At 42.2% G+C, this 18,282-nt stretch overlaps 1 protein-coding gene across 3 annotated transcripts in view; it reads right to left on the reverse strand.

Annotated features, from left to right (window-relative positions):
- dab1a (DAB adaptor protein 1a) overlaps nucleotides 1-18,282 on the reverse strand; it is a 190,563-nt gene that overhangs the window by 71,482 nt on the left and 100,799 nt on the right. Inside the window, exon 1 of one of the 3 annotated variants that reach the window (XM_086047317.1) lies at nucleotides 13,205-13,267. The exons of the other annotated variants lie outside the window; for them this stretch is intronic. The gene's annotated coding sequence lies outside the window, so the exon portion shown is untranslated. Of the gene's footprint in view, nucleotides 1-13,204; nucleotides 13,268-18,282 lie in introns of those variants that run through there. 3 annotated transcript variants of the gene reach the window in all.

Consider the following 18,282-nt stretch of genomic DNA (forward strand, 5'->3'; position numbering starts at 1 on the left):
AGAAAGCAGCATCATGTCCGTTGAGTTGAAGCAAAGAATATGGGGGAGAAAACTCATTATTGTATGTTTCTATATGCTACAATATTATAGAGAGCTATTTTTTCTTATCAAAAGACACATTATAAAAACGCTGTTGGTTTTTGGGAGGCTCGAATGGATTTCCTGGTGCCTCAGATTCCTTAGGAGCCGCCACATCCAGCAGCGGCTGACTCAAGTCCTGCGCGGAGCGCATTTCACTTCGAGCGGAGTCACGGAGTGATTTCAACTCGCATCTCTGGGCACCGCTGCAAATAATGTATGAGGTGTGTGGCCCTACTCGGTGTGGAAAGCGCCTCGAGATAACTGCTGAAGTGATGTGGTGCCATAAAAAGTTGACTTTTTGTCTCGCTTCTGAAACAGGACAGTTATCGCCACGGTATAACAAAGGATTCGTCGGCATTGTTCTGTGATGTCATCCTGGAGATGACTTGTGAAGAGGTTCTTTATTCACGCAGGTAGATGCAATGAGAGGGTAACTATTAGAAGGCAAAGGCCCGAGCGGTTCCTTTGCCCCCCACCCCCGCCTTTCCCTATTTTCTCCCTGGCAGCCCGGAGCGAGATGGAGGCCGATGCCGCTGTGAAATTGGCCTGTCAGATGCCTCCAGTGGCAGGAAAACACAAACTGCGAATATGCTAATAGACTGCAGATTAAGATAGAGTACAGTAGTAGCTGCGGGCGTATGCGAGTGCATTGATATGCACTCGCATGCGCGCACGTCGGCTGGATGTGGCGCTAATGCAGTGTGGAGTGGACTGAATGGTGATAGGAGTAAGTGCTTGATGAGCTTGCAGGTGAGCAACAAGAGGAAATGCTACGTGAGATGTGATTTCCTGTGCTTGCATGAGGATATAGTGGAAAGTTGCATAGATTTATGCATTATCATTCATAACTAGACTCTATTCAGCCACGTTATGGCCCGAATGGGTTTTTTTTTTTTCAGGTTTTGTTCAAGATATTTATTCACTATATTATATTTATTATCATATTTATTCATATAAATTCCAAGACGTTCACTAACAGTGTTAATGGTCACAAAAATCTACATTCATACATTGTATATTTTACAAATATTTAGCCACAAACATTTGATAATTTTCTTTCAAATCCAATATTAGCCACAGAAATCTAGTTCCACAGAACAAATCCACCAAAATCGAGTGAACGTGTATATAAAAAATAAATAAATTAATTTAAAAAATAAAATAAAAGTAAAATTTTTTTTAAAAATCGGCAGATATTGGCGATTTTTAAGGAGCTAATATCCCGGGACCCCACCCCTTCCAAAAAAAAAAAAAAAAAAAAAAAAGGAAAAGGAAAAAAATAACTTGTGGAATTCAACCATGAAAGATAATTAGCCACAAAATTTTTAGTATTTAATGACAAAATATTTACAGGTTTCTTTCAAATCAAATCGTTTACAACAAACATGTAATATTTTACAACAAAAAAGTACTATCCAGCAACAGAAATGTTTAGTTTTACCACTAAAACATGCTAGTTATCCAAAATTTTGAAACAAAGTGTATATATTTTTTTCAAATCAAATATTCTGCTACAAATGCTATACAGTCATCAAAACATTGTATTTTAATGTCATGGGACTTCCCTGCCATCTTGAGTCAAAGAGTCAAAATGAATCCGATTTTTGCTTGAGGTATTTAATTTTATAAAAAGTTGGAGAAAGTTGAATTCCGCTACCTGAACACAACATCCAGAAGACCCTCGCCATGATCCGCACTGACATCATTATTGCAAATGTGTGTGAGCATGCGCATGCTTGCATGCGTGTGTGTGTGTGTGTGTGTGTGTCTCTCCCTGAGGGCGAGCACGTGATGGATGTCGGCAGCCCGGCTAATAAATTGCCCGGGGTCAATCCACTCCGGTGAGGAGGTCCAATCCCGGGAATGACCGGCAGATATGCAGGCTTCCAAATCGCCCCTGCAGCACAAATTCCCGCAGAAGCCGTTCATCAGACCCGGGATCATTAAGTCCTTCTCTCAAGAGAGAAGCGTGGTGGGGTTGGGGGGAGAGAAATCACCGTAAAAACTCACTTGAGGGTCCATTTGCAGTCGAGGACCAAGTCGGAGTGCGTAATTTTCCAGCCAGGTTTACCATACAGTGCTATGCTACTTTATCCCATCTCGCATTTTGCCTTGGATCTGTCTTTTACCCTGGAAACACTGGGTTCCATTTTAATTTTTTTTAATAATTTTTTTTTTTTTTAAACAGCACACCTGCGCCATGCCACAAATACCGGCGGATACTGATTTTTATACAGGCACATGGCTCGCTGCACGTGTTTGAAAATTTGACTGGTTTCCGGCGGTACTGTATTTTGCCCATTTCCATCAAGAAATGTCTGGCAGAACTCAGCCTGTTTTGAGGGGGGCGGTATTGTCTGGTAAAAATGGTCCATTGCTCATCCTGCCCCCCTCTACAACGGGCCAATACCGAGTATGGCTTTGGGTGCCATGAGGACTGGGAGGGCGGAGCTTAGAGTGGCGAAACTTCGAGCACGTTCCACCCGGGGAAGCACGAGCCGAAAGTGTGTCGAAGTAGTGTCCATAAAGACAATAAAAGCATTTGATTATACACTATTTTCACTTGTGGAGGCAGCACTTCATCCACAAGGCGTCAATTTACACTGGCCAATTTATAACGCGGGAGCGGCACATCGGTGTAGCGGTTTTGACGATGTGATTTCAATTGCGGAAATTTCAGAAGGTCTCGTCAACATGTGCATGGCACACTTCAATCAGCCCGCAGCCCCGCTCGCCGCACGTCACACAAACCAATCAAATGGCGTCACAGTCGTTTAACCTCGCCGCTTCCATTAATCCAGCTTCGCGCACACACTTAGCGAGCAACGGCCCCCGTGGCTGAATGGGTGGTCCTTTAACGCCCCTCATTTCAAAAAGTGACTTATCGTGCTAATCGGAGCGCTGCGACGGGGAGCGGTCGTTATCTGGCAGAGAGTGGCGCTAATTGAAAGCCGACCGTCCTAATGTACGGATACAGAAAGGGAGTGAAATGCAATTACACAGCAAAGGCGCACGCGCACACACACACACACAAACACACACGCGCACACACACTCAATCATGTCCCAACCTTGCCATTGTAAGCCTTCAATTGAATATGTCGCGGGTACATGCTCTTTGTTCCCACCAGGGAGGCCAAACTATTTCACGGTGCTACCCTCAAGTTGCAAGCAATATTTGGAAATCAAAACACAAAGGCGAAATGACAGCAACCCTTATATGAAAGGCAGCAAATTACAGTTTAACTTTAATGGACAGTGAGTGAAAGCTATAGCAATCTGTCGCAATTAGAAGCGCATAAAAGCAGCAGATTAAGCTGCTTTTAACATAAATCTAAAAAAAAAAAATAGTGTACTTTAAAAATAAAGTCCAGGAAAGCAAGCAACGACTAACCTTCCACCGTACTTCAGAAAATATTGGCTGGTGTTATTTACTTAACTCATTCACTGCCATTGACAACTATATAAGTCAAAAATCCATTTTAAATGGGCTGGTAGTGAATGAGTTTGAACTGCTTTTTCAATCATTTCAATAATAAAAACATGAATGAGAAAATGAATGTGTAGAATGAAGTATTTGTAATCATGAATAAATACAGTAATGAACAAAATTGTAATCATATCAATAATAACAATATATTAGTAGTAGCAGTAGTAGTGTTGGGGGGGTGGTATAGTACTTTGTAATAGTAGTTATGATGGTGCGTGACTGTTTGGAGTCCAAGGCAGGAACAGAGTGTGTGAAAAAGTTCACTAGTCTTTATTACAAGAAGCTAAAAGTAGCAAATAAAACTGTCAAGTAGCAAAGAGCAAAAACTGTGCTACCAAACAGGCAGGGAAAAGTATCAAACAAAATAACTCATCAGATGTGTTGAGCAAATAGTCATTTACAAGGTACCAAAACAACAAAATTATGTACATAAAGCACTACAGAAGGTATTAGGATAACTTAAAACCTACAAACAAATACTGACTAACAAGAAAGAAGTAAACCAAGGATGGTAGTAGTCATTTTTTTTTCCAATCTTGACTAATGGTTCAATATGAACCGGCCAATGTGCGTCGTCCAGAATCATGAAACGTTTACAATGTGTACTTCGAGATTGCTAATTTCTGTTTTGAGCAAATATGAATGACTTCATTATTCCCTCCCACTGCGCAACAAGTGCCGTAAATGCCAAATTACATGGCGTAATCTCGTGGGCATGTCCGGGATGAGCTCGGGCGTGCCTTGTGAGGCTTCGTCTTCGCCAGAAAGTGCTGCGCGAGGCAAGCTTTAAGCTACTTTGCAAACATGTGAAATTGACGGCACCGGCGCGCTTTATTCGCCGGCAAAAAGGCTTGACTAATATAATAAACGCACGCCTACAAGCTTCTAAAGCCGCACGTCACCAACCGTCTCCAGTGGTTCTGATTTGGCGTGTGTACGCGAGGAGGCCTGGGTCTTTGTTAGCGTGGCGCTAATGTGTATTTACGCGGGTCAAATCCTCTTACGTGTGTGCCAGTAAACGAGGCTAAAAAGGGGAAAATGTCATCGGCGCTGCAGGGGCGACGCATGCTGGGGTCACCAGCAAGCACGCTGACATTATCAAGAGTGTTGTCCTTTTGGTATTTCAATATATGTCAACATCGGCACAGTCCATCAGCGGGTCACCGTTTATGGATTTAAGGGAGACGTTCATGTCCACCCACCCCCACTAAATTGCGCTTTTGGTTGTTTTGTTTATCGAACATTATCAAACACCGAGAGAACAGTGAAACACAAACACACTCACGCATGTTATAAAATAAACAAGCACCCAATGCAAGGTTTATTCTACTGCTGGCCTGCGTAAAAAAAACAACAACAAAAAATACACATTGCTATTCACCAAAATCATTCAGGTGTGAGCACTAAGTTGCAGCACCTGGAAAGTTAGAAAAGGAAAAAAAACTATTCACCAGTTTCACCCATTGACGCCAAATTGGGTGGATGTGTCTGTCGTGACAGGATGCATGCAAAAGTCCAAGGACCCATGTCCAAAATTGAACAGGAACTCATCCATTTTGGTTTGAAAAAGCCATTTTGAGTTTGTATTTTGGCGAAACTCCCCTGGAAATTTTTTTAAAATTTCCCCTGACAGCAGTTTCAGCAATCGACACAAAATTTGGTAGACATCACAACAGGGCAGTATCAAGAAACTATGCCTTAAGTTGAACAGGAAGCCATTTGTTTTGGTTTAGAGGTTAACCGATTAATCGGCTAGCCAATTTATTCGTCTGATATTAGCCCTCTTAAAATCAGCTGATTTTTTTGCAGATATTTGCTGATTGTTTTTTTCACACATTACAACAAAGACAAAGATAATGACATTCAAACACCCCCCCCCCCAACAAACCAGCAAAAAAAATAAAATGCTGATTTTTTTGTCAATTGACGCAAACTTAATCACTAATGGACAAAGTACTGTAAAAGAGTAAAATGTTCTGCCTGTATTTTTTAATCTTTGTTGTTAAAGGACCCCCCCCAAAAATATATTTTTTATTGATCATATACATATTTTAAATTAATTGGCTATTGTAATTTTACCCCCCCCCCCAAAAAAAAATCCTTATCAGTCGAGCCCTACTTATTAGTTATTTTATTGATTGTACGGTATATATATTTTTTAAATTAATCGGTTATTTCAATTTTACTTTGCCAAATATCCGATGAAGCCTAGTTGAGAGCAGCCACTTTGGAAAAAAATTGGCGCCTGACACCAGTTTGCGCAATCAACATAAAGGTGGGTGGATGTGTCATGGTGAAGTCTCAAGGACTCATGCCCGATATTGAAGAGGAAGTCGTCCATATTGGATTGAAGCGGCCACTTTGGGTTTGTGCTTCCACAAACTCCCCTGAATTCAGTCAAAAGACTCTGCATTAAAACACTCCACCGCTGGATGGATGGCCTCTCTTTGTCTTTATGGCAGCCACCTAATAAATTTGTTAAGCGATAGCTGTTTTTGTTGAATATTTGCAGGCCTAAGTAGCAATACGGTGGAAATGCAACACATTCATAAGACTTGGAGGGGGAAAAAAAAAGGCTGTTGTGTCAAAGCATTTTTCGAGCCTTTCAATCAAAACCACAGAGGTTTTCCGGTGCTTGCCTTTATAGTGGCATTAAATAAAAATTGCTCTCTTTTTTTTAATGTTTCTTCCTTAATTGGAACTTAACTTGGAATAAGCACATTTCATGACCCATGCAAGCCTGTAAAAGCCAGAGCCCGGGAAGCGCTGAGGTGCGACGGCGGAGTGCTGACAGCCGACAACTCTGTTAATGTGTGAAACGCTCATGTGGCACGTCTGACGCCAGCTTCCCTTTAAGCGCCGTGCGGTTCTTCATAACAAGAAGACAAGGTCTGTTTAGGAAACTTTGGCAGCCTTCCATGACATGCTACTAATCGATTTTTGTCCACCAATCACAGGGCTGCAGTGAATCCGACTCCGCCCTTTAAGGTGCTCAACTTTACACACCTGTCATGTTGGTTCTTCTTTAGACAGCAAACTAGTCAAGAGTGAGTCAACTCCAAACGAATCCGAGCTCAATAAATACGAACTCATCTCCTCGACTCATAGGCAGTGACATATGGCACCCAAGCCACTCGATGACATGCTGGAGCTGGTCCCGGTACAAGATGCTAACATAACATGCCAGGGGAGGGGGCGGGGGGTAGCAGATAGAAGCCGTCTGGAAAAAGGATTTTAACTTGGCGTGTGATTGGCCGACATGTCACATCCATGAGGTGGCCAATCCGATCAAGTAAAAAGTACATTAGCGCTATTACCTGTACAGACCGTGTTTTAAATAGCGAGGTTGCCCCAACGAATCGGTACTAGGAGGCATAGACAACCCCCCACTTAAAAATAAATAAATAAATAAAAATAAAAAATAAAAAAATAAATTAAAAAAAATCAAACAGCATTTGAAAATTGCATTCTACTACATTGCGTTGTCGATTACAATTCGATTAATATTCCCCCCGCGCTATTACCTGTACAGACCGTGTTTTAAATAGCGAGGTTGCCCCAACGAATCGGTACTAGGAGGCATAGACAACCCCCCACTTAAAAATAAATAAATAAATAAAAATAAAAAATAAAAAAATAAATAAAAAAAAATCAAACAGCATTTGAAAATTGCATTCTACTACATTGCGTTGTCGATTACAATTCGATTAATATTCCCCCCGTGGCCCCCATCTCCCGTGAATAGTGGGATTACTGTATTGGATTACATATTGGATTATGTTCAGATTTGAGTCACTTCCTGCTTTGAAACCCCACCCCCTGGGTGCCGCCAATGCTGATTGGACGGGAGCTAAATTAGGCGCAGGCAGACACGTTATTGAAGCGTGTCTAATATCGACAACAAAGGGGAGACGCGGGTTTGGAAATTAATTAGTAAGTGAAAGGAAGGAAGAGAGGGATAGGTACAAAGAGGAAATCCTCAGAGGAAAACATCTTTGTCTTACTGGTTGCTCCTTCGCAACTTTTCTCCCCCCCCCCCCGCCCCCCGCCGCAGTCTCTGAGCGAGCGCATCGGCGGCGACGCTAACGACGCTAACGATGCTAAAACTCCCCCCCCCCCCAGCAACTCCTCGGCGCGCATTCATTAGCCGCTGCGCTCCTTGAATAAAGACTATGGCGGCTCCACTCGCTGGCGGGCTTTCAAGGGGGTAATACACTGGCTAGTGTTTGTTTGCGGCTTTCGCTCGCGCAGCTAAAATGTCACGAGGAGAGTTTAATGCAGCCAAGGCGTGAGGTCGTACATCAATGTGTGTGTGCGAGCGAGTGGGGTTCAGGGGCTTTGGCATCAGGGAAAACGAGGGTGAGGATGTAAAGTCTTGAATTAATTGAGGTGATAATGTGCTGTGACTCCAGCGTGTGTGTGTGTGTGTGTGGGTGGGTGGGCGTACAAGGTGGGCCAAAAGTAGATATACACTAACATTTTTTTAATTTTATTACATCTACAGATAATTTCCTGGCATCTTTTCCTTCCTACTTTCCTTTCTGCCTTCCTTCCTTTGTTACCACCTTTTTCCTCCCTCTTGCCATTTTTTCAATGCTTTACTTTCCCTCCTTCCTTTAGACCAGTTTTGTATTTTTATTTAAACCTGCTTTCTGGCTTCCTTCTTTTACTCCTTGGTCCCTGCACACTTTCCTTTTTTTTTTCCTATTTGGTAAATGGGCCGTCACTTGTATAGCGCTTTCCTACCTTCGGTTCTCAAAGCGCGTCACACCGTACCTCATCTACCTAGTGATGACTCAGCATCAGGAGCAACTGGGGGTTCAGTATCTTGCTCAAGGATACTTCGACATGGTCACATCGGCCGGGGATGGAACCCACAACCTTTGGGTTGAGAGACGACCACTCTACCACTGAGCCATGCCGTCCCAACCATCAGTCCCTCGTGCTTTTGGTTTTGCCTTCATACCTTCCTTTCTGCCTTCCTTGCTTAGCTCATACATTCATTTTTGCTTTCCTACCCTCCTTGGTTCGTTTGTTCCCGCCTTCCATTCTTCCTTTCTGACCTTTTTCTCTTTTTTTTTCCTTCCGTGCCACCTTCCTTCATTTCCCCTCCTTTCTTCTTTCACCTTTGCTTCCCCAAGACACTCACTTTTTATTTTATCTACTTGCTTTTCTGCACTGATTCCTTTTCTCCTTCCTACTTTGCTTTTTGCCCTCTTAACGTTCCTCCTGCTTTCCTACCTTCTCTGCTTCCTTCCTGACCACTTTCTTTAGAACAACTTTGTAGAACACATGACGGCAGGAAGGTAATGTTTCGTGTGGGCGTGTGCGTGTGCGGGCTGCTCTTGTGTCTGCAGATGCTAATCCCAGCACTGCTGGCGGATTGCAAGTGTTTTAAGAGATTACAGATTACATCCGGCAGTGGCAGATTAGCTGGCGGATTGACCCGCGCCATCTCACATATACAGAACTGTGGCTCGAGAAGCACGACGGCAGACGGACAGATGTGGTATGCTTTGGATCATAAGCTTTTTCCAAGATTGAGTGATGGCAAATGATATGGTATACTTTGGATGGTCACCCCAATCCTTGCTTCAAAATTTACTCTAAACCTTAACCCTGGATTGAAACTGTAATTCAAAACCCGAACTTGATTTTGAAACCTTAAGTCTGGTTTAAAATCTTTATTTCCAACCCTAGCCCAGGCTTGAAATATGATATGATATGCTTTGGGTGTTTGGGTTTTAACCCTAACTCTGGTTTGATAATTTAGTTTCAAACCCAGGATTGAAACTGTAATCCAAAACTCTAATTTGAAACCCTAATTGGTAGAAACCCTAACCCAGATTTTAGAAATGATGTGGTATGGTTTGAATCATTAACATTTGATATTTAATGTGGTATGCTTCCGACTTTAATGCTAACCCTTGCTTGAAACTAATTCGGAACCCTAACCTTCATTCGAAACACTAATCCTGTCTTGAAACCTTACTCTTGAACATTAGCCCATGTTTGAAACCTTGACCTGGGAATGCAACATGACGCAATATGCTTTGGAACTTTTACATGGATGGATAGTCGATGTGGTATGCTCTGGATGATAACCCTTACCTACCAGTGAAACTGTAATTCAAAACCGTAACTCTAATTTGAAGGCCTAACCCTATCTTGGTATAATTTGCATCAACTTCTCCATGAATGGAAGGACAGAATATTTAATATTCAATGTGGTATGCTTTGGATGGTAACTGGACCATGACTTGAAAATGTACTCTGTAACCCTAACCATGCCTTGAAACCCTAATATGGAACCCTAACCCTAGTTTGAAACTCTAATCCTGGGTTAAAAGTTTAAACCTTACTTGGAAAACTTAACCCAGATTTAAAATATATAGTGGTATGCTTTGGGATCGTGAGCTTTTATACTATATATATTTGAGGTTTGAGAAAGCGCGAATGATCCAGTGCATTTGTACACCAGCGCATAGCACTAGCACAATAATAAACATATTGTGTATTACATGTTCCCTCCGGGGACCAGAAGGCCTCGAAATGGAGCGCAAAAGCGCATGCATACACAAACAAAACAAGCAAGCACATTCCCAGTGGACTATGTAGGCAGCGTGGTTGATAATTACACGTAAAAAAATAAATGCATGCAGTATGTCGATCAGTCACCACGGCTATGGAGTGACAAAACAGCAATATTTAAGAAGTTGAAGCATTCTGCTTTTCCTTCATGCTTATTTTAGTCGGTATGTTCTAAGAAGAAGATGAGCGCTTTTGCAGCATCTTTAGCCCCTGCTGTGAGGTCTACGGGAAGTTTCATCATGAAAGGCCGACAGAAATGGACTTGCACTCCAAAGAAGGACCCCCGTGTCTACACTGTACACGAGGATCAAATAACATACGTTCCCCGCCATCACCTGCTTGACGTAACGCCGGCCAAAAATCCCGCTACGTCAAATAACAATAACGAGGCCGAGTTTTGTTTGACCAATTTAACAGTTCAGCTAAACCAATCGACCCTGAGGTCGCACAGTCTGACATTCCACCAAAAACTCTCCATTTGCCCGGTCACAACACACAACTCCACGCTGGTCGTCGCGGTAATGAAAAGCTAGGTGACGAGCCGTGTCGCTAGATGTGGTATGCTTTGGATCAGGCACGTTTCCTTTCAACTTTTCCACAGACAGAAAGAAACCTTACTTAGAAATCCGAAGCCCCGTTGAAAACCTAAGCCAGGCTTTTCCTTCAGATAGCTTTTCCAAGGATGTAGAGCCGGCATTTGATGTGGTATGCTTTGAACAACAACACTAACATTGCCTTGACACCTTACTCTGGAACCCAAATGATTGTTTGAAACCCTTCCACAGGATTTATATATGATTTCTGACACTATAACACCACTATTGGTTACCCTTACCCTGACTTGAACCTTACTTTGAAACCCAACTACTCTATTTCTGGCTGGAAAACGTACCCTGAAACCCTAATTGATGTTGAATTGTTCTTGAAATTCTATCCTTACCTTGAAACTTTCTTTAAAACCAGGCGAACCGAGCAGGGATATACTCTTACAAGCCCCGTTTCTTATAACTGAGTGTCAAACTCGAATGAGAGGACTTGATGAGGAGCATCAACAAAATGGGAAACACCTCACGGCCACTGCATTCATTTTAAATCAACCGTGCAACGATTGCACACGGCGAAGTCTTTTTTGGCTGCAGGTGCCAGATGGGTAGCTTTGTCATTGTTGAAATGAAGGCTCCTTACAAGGCTACCTTTGCATCTAAGGCCCACAAATGACAAACGGCAGCTTTCAGTGAGTCACAATGAAGCCCAAAACAACTTTTTTCCAAAGTGCAACTATTACCCCAAAAACTATTGACAAGCGCTGGAAAAACACAACTTGAGACGAGCCCAAGGGGGCGTGAGCGTAAGGAGCTGAGATTTGGAGGAGGGCTAAAGAGAGCACTCAATAGTTTGTCTTTCTTTGAGCCTCCAAACAAGACTCCGGGGGTTACCATGGCGACCAGGCTCGCCTGCCGGGCCCATACAAGCGCATGTAAGAGGCAGTGGTGGGGGGTGAATGCAAGAAAAAGCTTAACTTCTTCAAAGTGGCCGTGGAGGAAAAAAATTCATGAAAACCAATATGCTTTTTGCTATTTATTTTGACCTTTTAGACTAAACACACATTTTACTTATTTTATTTTAGTAGTTGTGCATAAGGTTTTTAAAATACTCATCACTGGCCTCCTCAATGATGAAATACAGGAACTGTATGAGAAATATACTCTTAGAGCACTCACTGAAATAGTTAAAAAATAAATAAATAATAATGCCCTATAAAAGATTAATATTGATTAGCAGAAACGAAAGACCATCCACAGATGATATTACGTATATCAGCTAATCTTTTTTTAAGCACGTTAGAAACTCTCAGTGTGAGGCAGTGCTCAAAGCTGGTTGCCATTTTGGATACAGGTGTGTAATCACGATGAAGTAAATGGAATGTTGCATCAGGAAGTCCATCCGGCGACCCCTGACAGGGGAAAGCTGCCTCTTATTCTTACAAAATGTTGGAAACAAAATCAGCTGTACTAACAATCAGGTAACTCATTTCTTGGGTGGCTTTAACTCATCAGTGTGGGTAACTTTTACCTCTTGTTGGATAGAAATCATGACTCAACGTGTTGGGTCAAATCAGCAACTCAATGCGCTAGGTGTGAGTATCACAACAATGTCTCCATCCCTTTTGGCCCCAACGCTGGGTTAGCTATTTCACCTAATTTGGGCTACTTTTAACCCAGCAGTTTGAAGAGCACATGACTAAATGGCATGTGGACAAAATACAGTATTAGGAACTCTGTCAGACACATCCAACACAAAAAGATGACAAAAACTCATCTACATGACCACGACTCCACACTCTAAAAACAGATGGGTAAAAATAACACAATTTGGGTTCAAAAATGGACCGATCCACTACTCGGGTCAATTTGACCCAACTTTCTGGGTTGTTTTTTGCAGAAAACAGTTTAGTAAAAAAACGACCCCAAAAATGTGGACTGTTTTGTACAAAACAATGCAAGAAGGTGGGTCAAATTGACCCAATTAGCGGATCGATCCATTTTTGCCCCAAAATTGTGTTATTTTCAACCCAACTGTTGTTAGAGTATACCAAACAAAGTGGCAAGTGATGAGCAGTTAGAACCCTCAGCATGCTCCTCCTCCTTGCCACCGTTTTGAACTTGGTGTAAAAACAGCCCCCTCTGGCCTTAGGTTGCACACCCCCGCCCACAACCGGTCAGCACCCCGGTCAAACATGTTGATCCGGACGGGAAATGCGGCGAAATAAACTTTATAGATGTTTCTTACACAGCTTGATGGGGGTGAATTAGTGACAAGCTGGTGAGAGGAGACGCCGCTGAAATGCAGCAGTTGTGTGTGCGGCTCCCGCCTAATCACACACGTACACACACACACTATATGTTTCACTGGGGGGGGGATGCGCGCACGGCCGCACGCACGCAAACACATACACATCTCAATGCACCAGCAAATTTTGCACTGCAGCGATTGGAGGGCAGTATTACACACACACTTTTTTTAACACCTGTTCTGCACTCACCTTTGCACAGCAGCAAAAAGGAGCACCCTTAGTTCCCATTTTGAGAAAAAAAAAAAAAAAAAAAAAAAAAAAAAAGATAAAGATTTCAAAAGCAGGTTGAGTGACGTTCCCGCGTGCCTCCTTCTGCTCCCCCTCCTGCTGCTGGTCCTGCTGGTTTATTCACACATCCACAGAGAGTTGCAGTGGGCACAATAATCCAGTTTTCCATGCCGGGGAGAGCGCGCGCAAGCTTCCTCACATCTTTTCTCTCTCTCTCAATCCCTTTTTCCAAACTATGCCGGTCTTCTTTCAGCACCTCCTCCTCCTCCTCTACCCTCTCTCTCGCTTGCTCGCTCGCCCCGAGGTTGCCTGGTTACCTCCTTCTGCCGCACGCCAGCCAATGGCGGGCCGGGGCTCCTCTTAACCCCTCCGATGCCAGACTGTCCTATTTGCAGCTTTCAAGGAGTAGGGAAAGTGATGGGAAAAGGGGGGGGGGGGCGGCTGAGGTTGAGCAAGAACGTATATTACCAAACTATAATGAGGAAGGAGAAGATGAAAGGAGAGCGGGGGAAAGGAGGGACTCAAGGCTCGGATTGAGTTTTGAAATTTAAAAAAAAAAAAAAAATGATGTTATGGTGTTAGGTTTTCAGGGCATTTGTTGTTTTGTTTCATTCGAGAAATTGGAAGTTAATATTCAAGGGTACAATGTCGTGGAAATTGACTTTAAAACGGAGAAACAAGGTGGATCAGTGGTTATCTAATCTGCCTTGCAGTTATGAGGTTCGGGGTTGGAATCTGTCTGAAGTTTGCATAATTACACCCTTGTTTTTAGGTATGTGCCCTACTATTGGCCACCTCTTGCTCAAAGTCAGCTGGACACGAGGACAAGTAGTATAAAAAAAATAAAATGAAAAAAATTAAAAAAAAAAAAATGAATGGATGGACTTTTTAATTCAATGTCTTGTATACCAATAATTGTCTCTCTGGAGTGCCTGTCCATCACCAAGTATGAAATTAAAGAACCAAGTAAATCTTTAATTTGCTGAGGTCTGAAAATGTGTCGGTGAGCGGGCCCTTACTCTCCACTGTTACGGAGAATTTACATAACTGCTCCCACACCTGGTTTCACAAGCAACAGGCTCTACTACACTCACTATGGTACGGTGTTGCTCGGCTAATAGCAAACATTTGGCCCGTTCTCCGTCTGTGAAGTTACTTTGAAGTTTGCCACTTTTGCAGTGAGAAAACACCTACACGCGCCCTCGGGGAAGGGAAATGATGTGAACAGCGGCGTATCTTGCTATGCAAAGATAAGACACCTGCTTTCTTCTCTGATATCTGGCGCAGCATGCTAATGATATACAGAGTACTGTCCCGAGAGATAGAATTGGATCCCAAGAAGAGAGGGAGCGTTTCTTTGGGACAAGAGGAGTTTTGTCAACCCGTTACTCGCTGGGTGAGTCATCGCTCATACTTTGAAATCATTTCTTGCTCCAATAATCTTTTTTGCATTTGATCTCTCACCTGAAGCAGTTTTCCTGTGATGGTAGCATACAGTAGCGTTTGTTTTGTAGCTTAGCTGACCATTCGTCCTCTTTTTGTACGACACATTGGGGTTTTAAAATTAGCCCGCTGCGCTGGCTCTCTTCCCCCTTTAAGGTTAGTATTTTGATCGTAACACTCATTGGGTGCCCTCAGTCAATTAGATGATGCAGTTTGTCCTTGACTAAAGCATAACGTATGTCTTGTTGGAGGGCTGACCAGATGTCCTCTTTTACCTGACCACGTCCCCTTTTTGGTACGCGTAGAGCTTTTACATTGCTTTCTCTTTAAGTCCAGAAATCCCAACAGGTTTGACACTATGAATATATCACCGGGTATCATTGAGCGACAGCTCAGTCGGTCATGACGCAATTATCACTAAAATAATGTATTTCTTGCCGCTTGTGTGACCATGATGCTCAGTTTTACCTGGATATGACCACTTTTGGGGACCTACGAGGATTTTTGCATGGTCTGACCACAGCACTCTTCTCAGTCACTCTTCAAGAAATCACTAGGTCGCGATATGCAACGCCAGTTTTTGATCACAATGTCTGCAGATTTCCTCACACATCGCTTCACGTGTTCACTATTGGACATAAAACAAAAAAAATCTTCAGGAAAATACACTGTATAGAGAGGTGAGTGTTCTGATTGATTGTGTTCTTGGCGAACTCAGACATTCCTGTATCATGCGTAATCAACACGGTTCTCGAGGTGCCAAAAAGCAACAGTCCCAGAAAGTTTCAACAACAGTGGTAGAGAGGCAGAAGGAAAAAAAAAATCATCTCCACACATTTGTCCTCAGATAACACAAATCGCTTGCTGTCTCTTATTCAAGACCGACAGGGTTCTCGGGCCACTAAAACCCTATCGTTCCAGAAAGCTTAAACAACGTCAAACGTTCCATCAGTAACTGATAGAACTGTGACAAAGACCGTGTCTTAATTTGATTTTTGATATCTGTCCTTCTGCACCCCACAGATTAGTTGAGACTTGTGAGAGCGCCGATAAGAAACAGCTACAGAAAAAAAGAGCCAAGGATGGTTTAACATATGAACTTTTCCTGAAATGGTAAGAAATGTTCATCCAAGCAGCCATTTAACGCTTACATTCTGTTCGGCTCAACACAAATACCCCATATGGCATTCTTTCACCCTAAAATTTGATTACTTTCTACAGTGACCCAAACTAGAAAAAAAGAAATGACAATGCTTGAAAACGACATTATTTTGTACAGGTGCTACAAAGTTTGCAAACACTGAGGCTGTTCTAGGTCAAATTTGACCCGCAACTTCTAATTTTGTATCCATTTTTGTTCAATTCAAGGGAAATTGTGGTAATCTTGAAACTATCAACTATTAATGCCATTTTTCAAATTTGTGATAGTAGCACTGGTGACAGTGTTGAAGAGGGAGTTTGAAACAGTCCGCAGAACCGTATGTGTTGCCACTACTTTTGCATGACACAAACATGTACCCGCTGGTATTCGGACGGTCATGACGGAAACTTGAAGCAGTCAAAGAGTAAAACAGCATAAGAATGATCATAAATACGAAACATAAGGAGCAAGTCATGCAGAGGTCAGAGGGTTCCTTGACACAGATGAGAGATCTGCACCTGCAAAATTACACTTTCCCTTTTCCCTAAAACATTGATTAAGAATTAATCATCCATTCATTGATGTCATAACCGTTATTAATGCATTTAGTTAAAATCTGTAGTTCATAACGTGACAGAGACAATTATTATGAGGATATTCTTAGACCGGAGCAAAAATGGACCTACGTGCGTGTGGAAAATTTACAGTAAACCTTTAATAATGCTGGGAAAAAAAGTAACTGTTTTTTTTTTTTAAATCTAATATTGGGTTATTTTTACCCCATTGGTTTTAAGTGAAAGGTCAAAGGCAGCATTAGAAATAAATGTAAACTAAAAGAGGTGAGTGCATGTCCTCATGTCACTGACCTGGAAAGATAGCATGCATCAAGACATGTAGCGATCGCTAGGATAAAGGAAACAAGTGAAGGTGCATTCTTTGCCTCACTGTACATGAAATCACAGCATTTCCTGCCTCGTTCAAATGTGTAACGCTCGCATCCATACATAATATCCAAACAGATCCATCTTTCTTCAGGCATCAGTCGACAGCTGTAAATAACGACGTCCTTTCCCGGAGGTGAATTTACGACGGCGCGATGAGATTAATGGCGACCTGTTTCACCTACAAGCTCCCACAATGCAACAGTGCTGCGGCCTTTAGCCTGCCATGTAAAGCATTTGTTTGCTCTTTTAAGGATGAGAGATTCATGTTAGCAGTTTTGAACTTTAGCACATTATAGTACGGTGCAAGTGTACTGAATATCCGATCGTAACCTTACTTGTGCATTTAAGACATTTCATGGCCGGGCTCGTAACCTCAAATGTTAACGCTTTCATGTATTTGATTTATTCCTGATGGAAAAATGGTGGCATTTATTCCCGGATTTACACACCCGCCGACGGATTCTGACACGTCAGCTATTAGAGCAACATGGACGCACACAATACTGTGGAGCAATGTTATCATAGTTAAGAAAAACGAACGAAATAACTCAAACTAAAATTGAGACAATCGATTCCGTTAACAAAATAAAATAAAAACGACAGCGCTTTAACAAAACGATAACTAATTGGAACTACATGTTGCATTGATAAAACCAACTATAGTTATAGCAAAGATGTCCTTTATTTTCATCTTCGTCAAATTTCATACTTAAGCTTGCAGAGTTGATTTTAAATGTATTTATTTCGGGATTGTCAGCCACATGGAAGGAAGAAGGTCGAACAAACGTTTGGGAATTGCAATTTACCTTTATTTTTGCAGCGTCTCTATGAGAGAAGTGTTCAGTTGTAGAAGACGCACCCGGCGACTATTAGTGTGGCAGCTAATCAATGAAATACAACTTCGGAGGTGTGTATCATTCCTCAAATCATAAATGAGTAAATCCAGATCATTCGATCATGTCTGTCTCTGATGTGAGATAAACAACAGAGAATGACAATCACATTTGAAACAACAGGACAGGATAGTGAGAAAGACTGACATATCGGCCTTTCGCTCATTCACTCGCAGTGACATATTAATGTCTATTATGAATCCATTCATTCAATCCCAGGTACGCATTTGGGGTTTTTTTTTGTTTGTGTTTTCCACAAGGTAGGGTAAAGGAGGAAATGAAAATGTCTGGCAGTGATTTATTAACAGGCATTGTTAAAGCGGCTAATGAAGCGCGGATATTTACCCAACTTCCTTTTCACTGCTTTGCTTTAATGGGCCTGCTTCATTCTGCATTTATCTGGTGTACTGAAAGTCCATATTACACTATTCATGTGCTGTGTAGTACTAGATACGGACTGATGGTAGCTTTGATCCAATAAGAGCACATGGTTTAGGTGACTCCAAAGGGAGTGTAAGAGTAGAAAAAAAACAAGCGAGGGTAAAAACGGAATAAATTCTCTTGGGCTCCATTGGACCAAAGCGTCAGGATAGCGACCTTGCTTGAACTCTGTTTAAC

The sequence above is a fragment of the Filicampus tigris genome, chromosome 12 (genome assembly GCF_054856515.1).
Source record: "Filicampus tigris isolate MCC_2025a chromosome 12, RoL_Ftig_1.0, whole genome shotgun sequence".
NCBI classification, from domain to species: Eukaryota; Metazoa; Chordata; class Actinopteri; order Syngnathiformes; family Syngnathidae; genus Filicampus; species Filicampus tigris.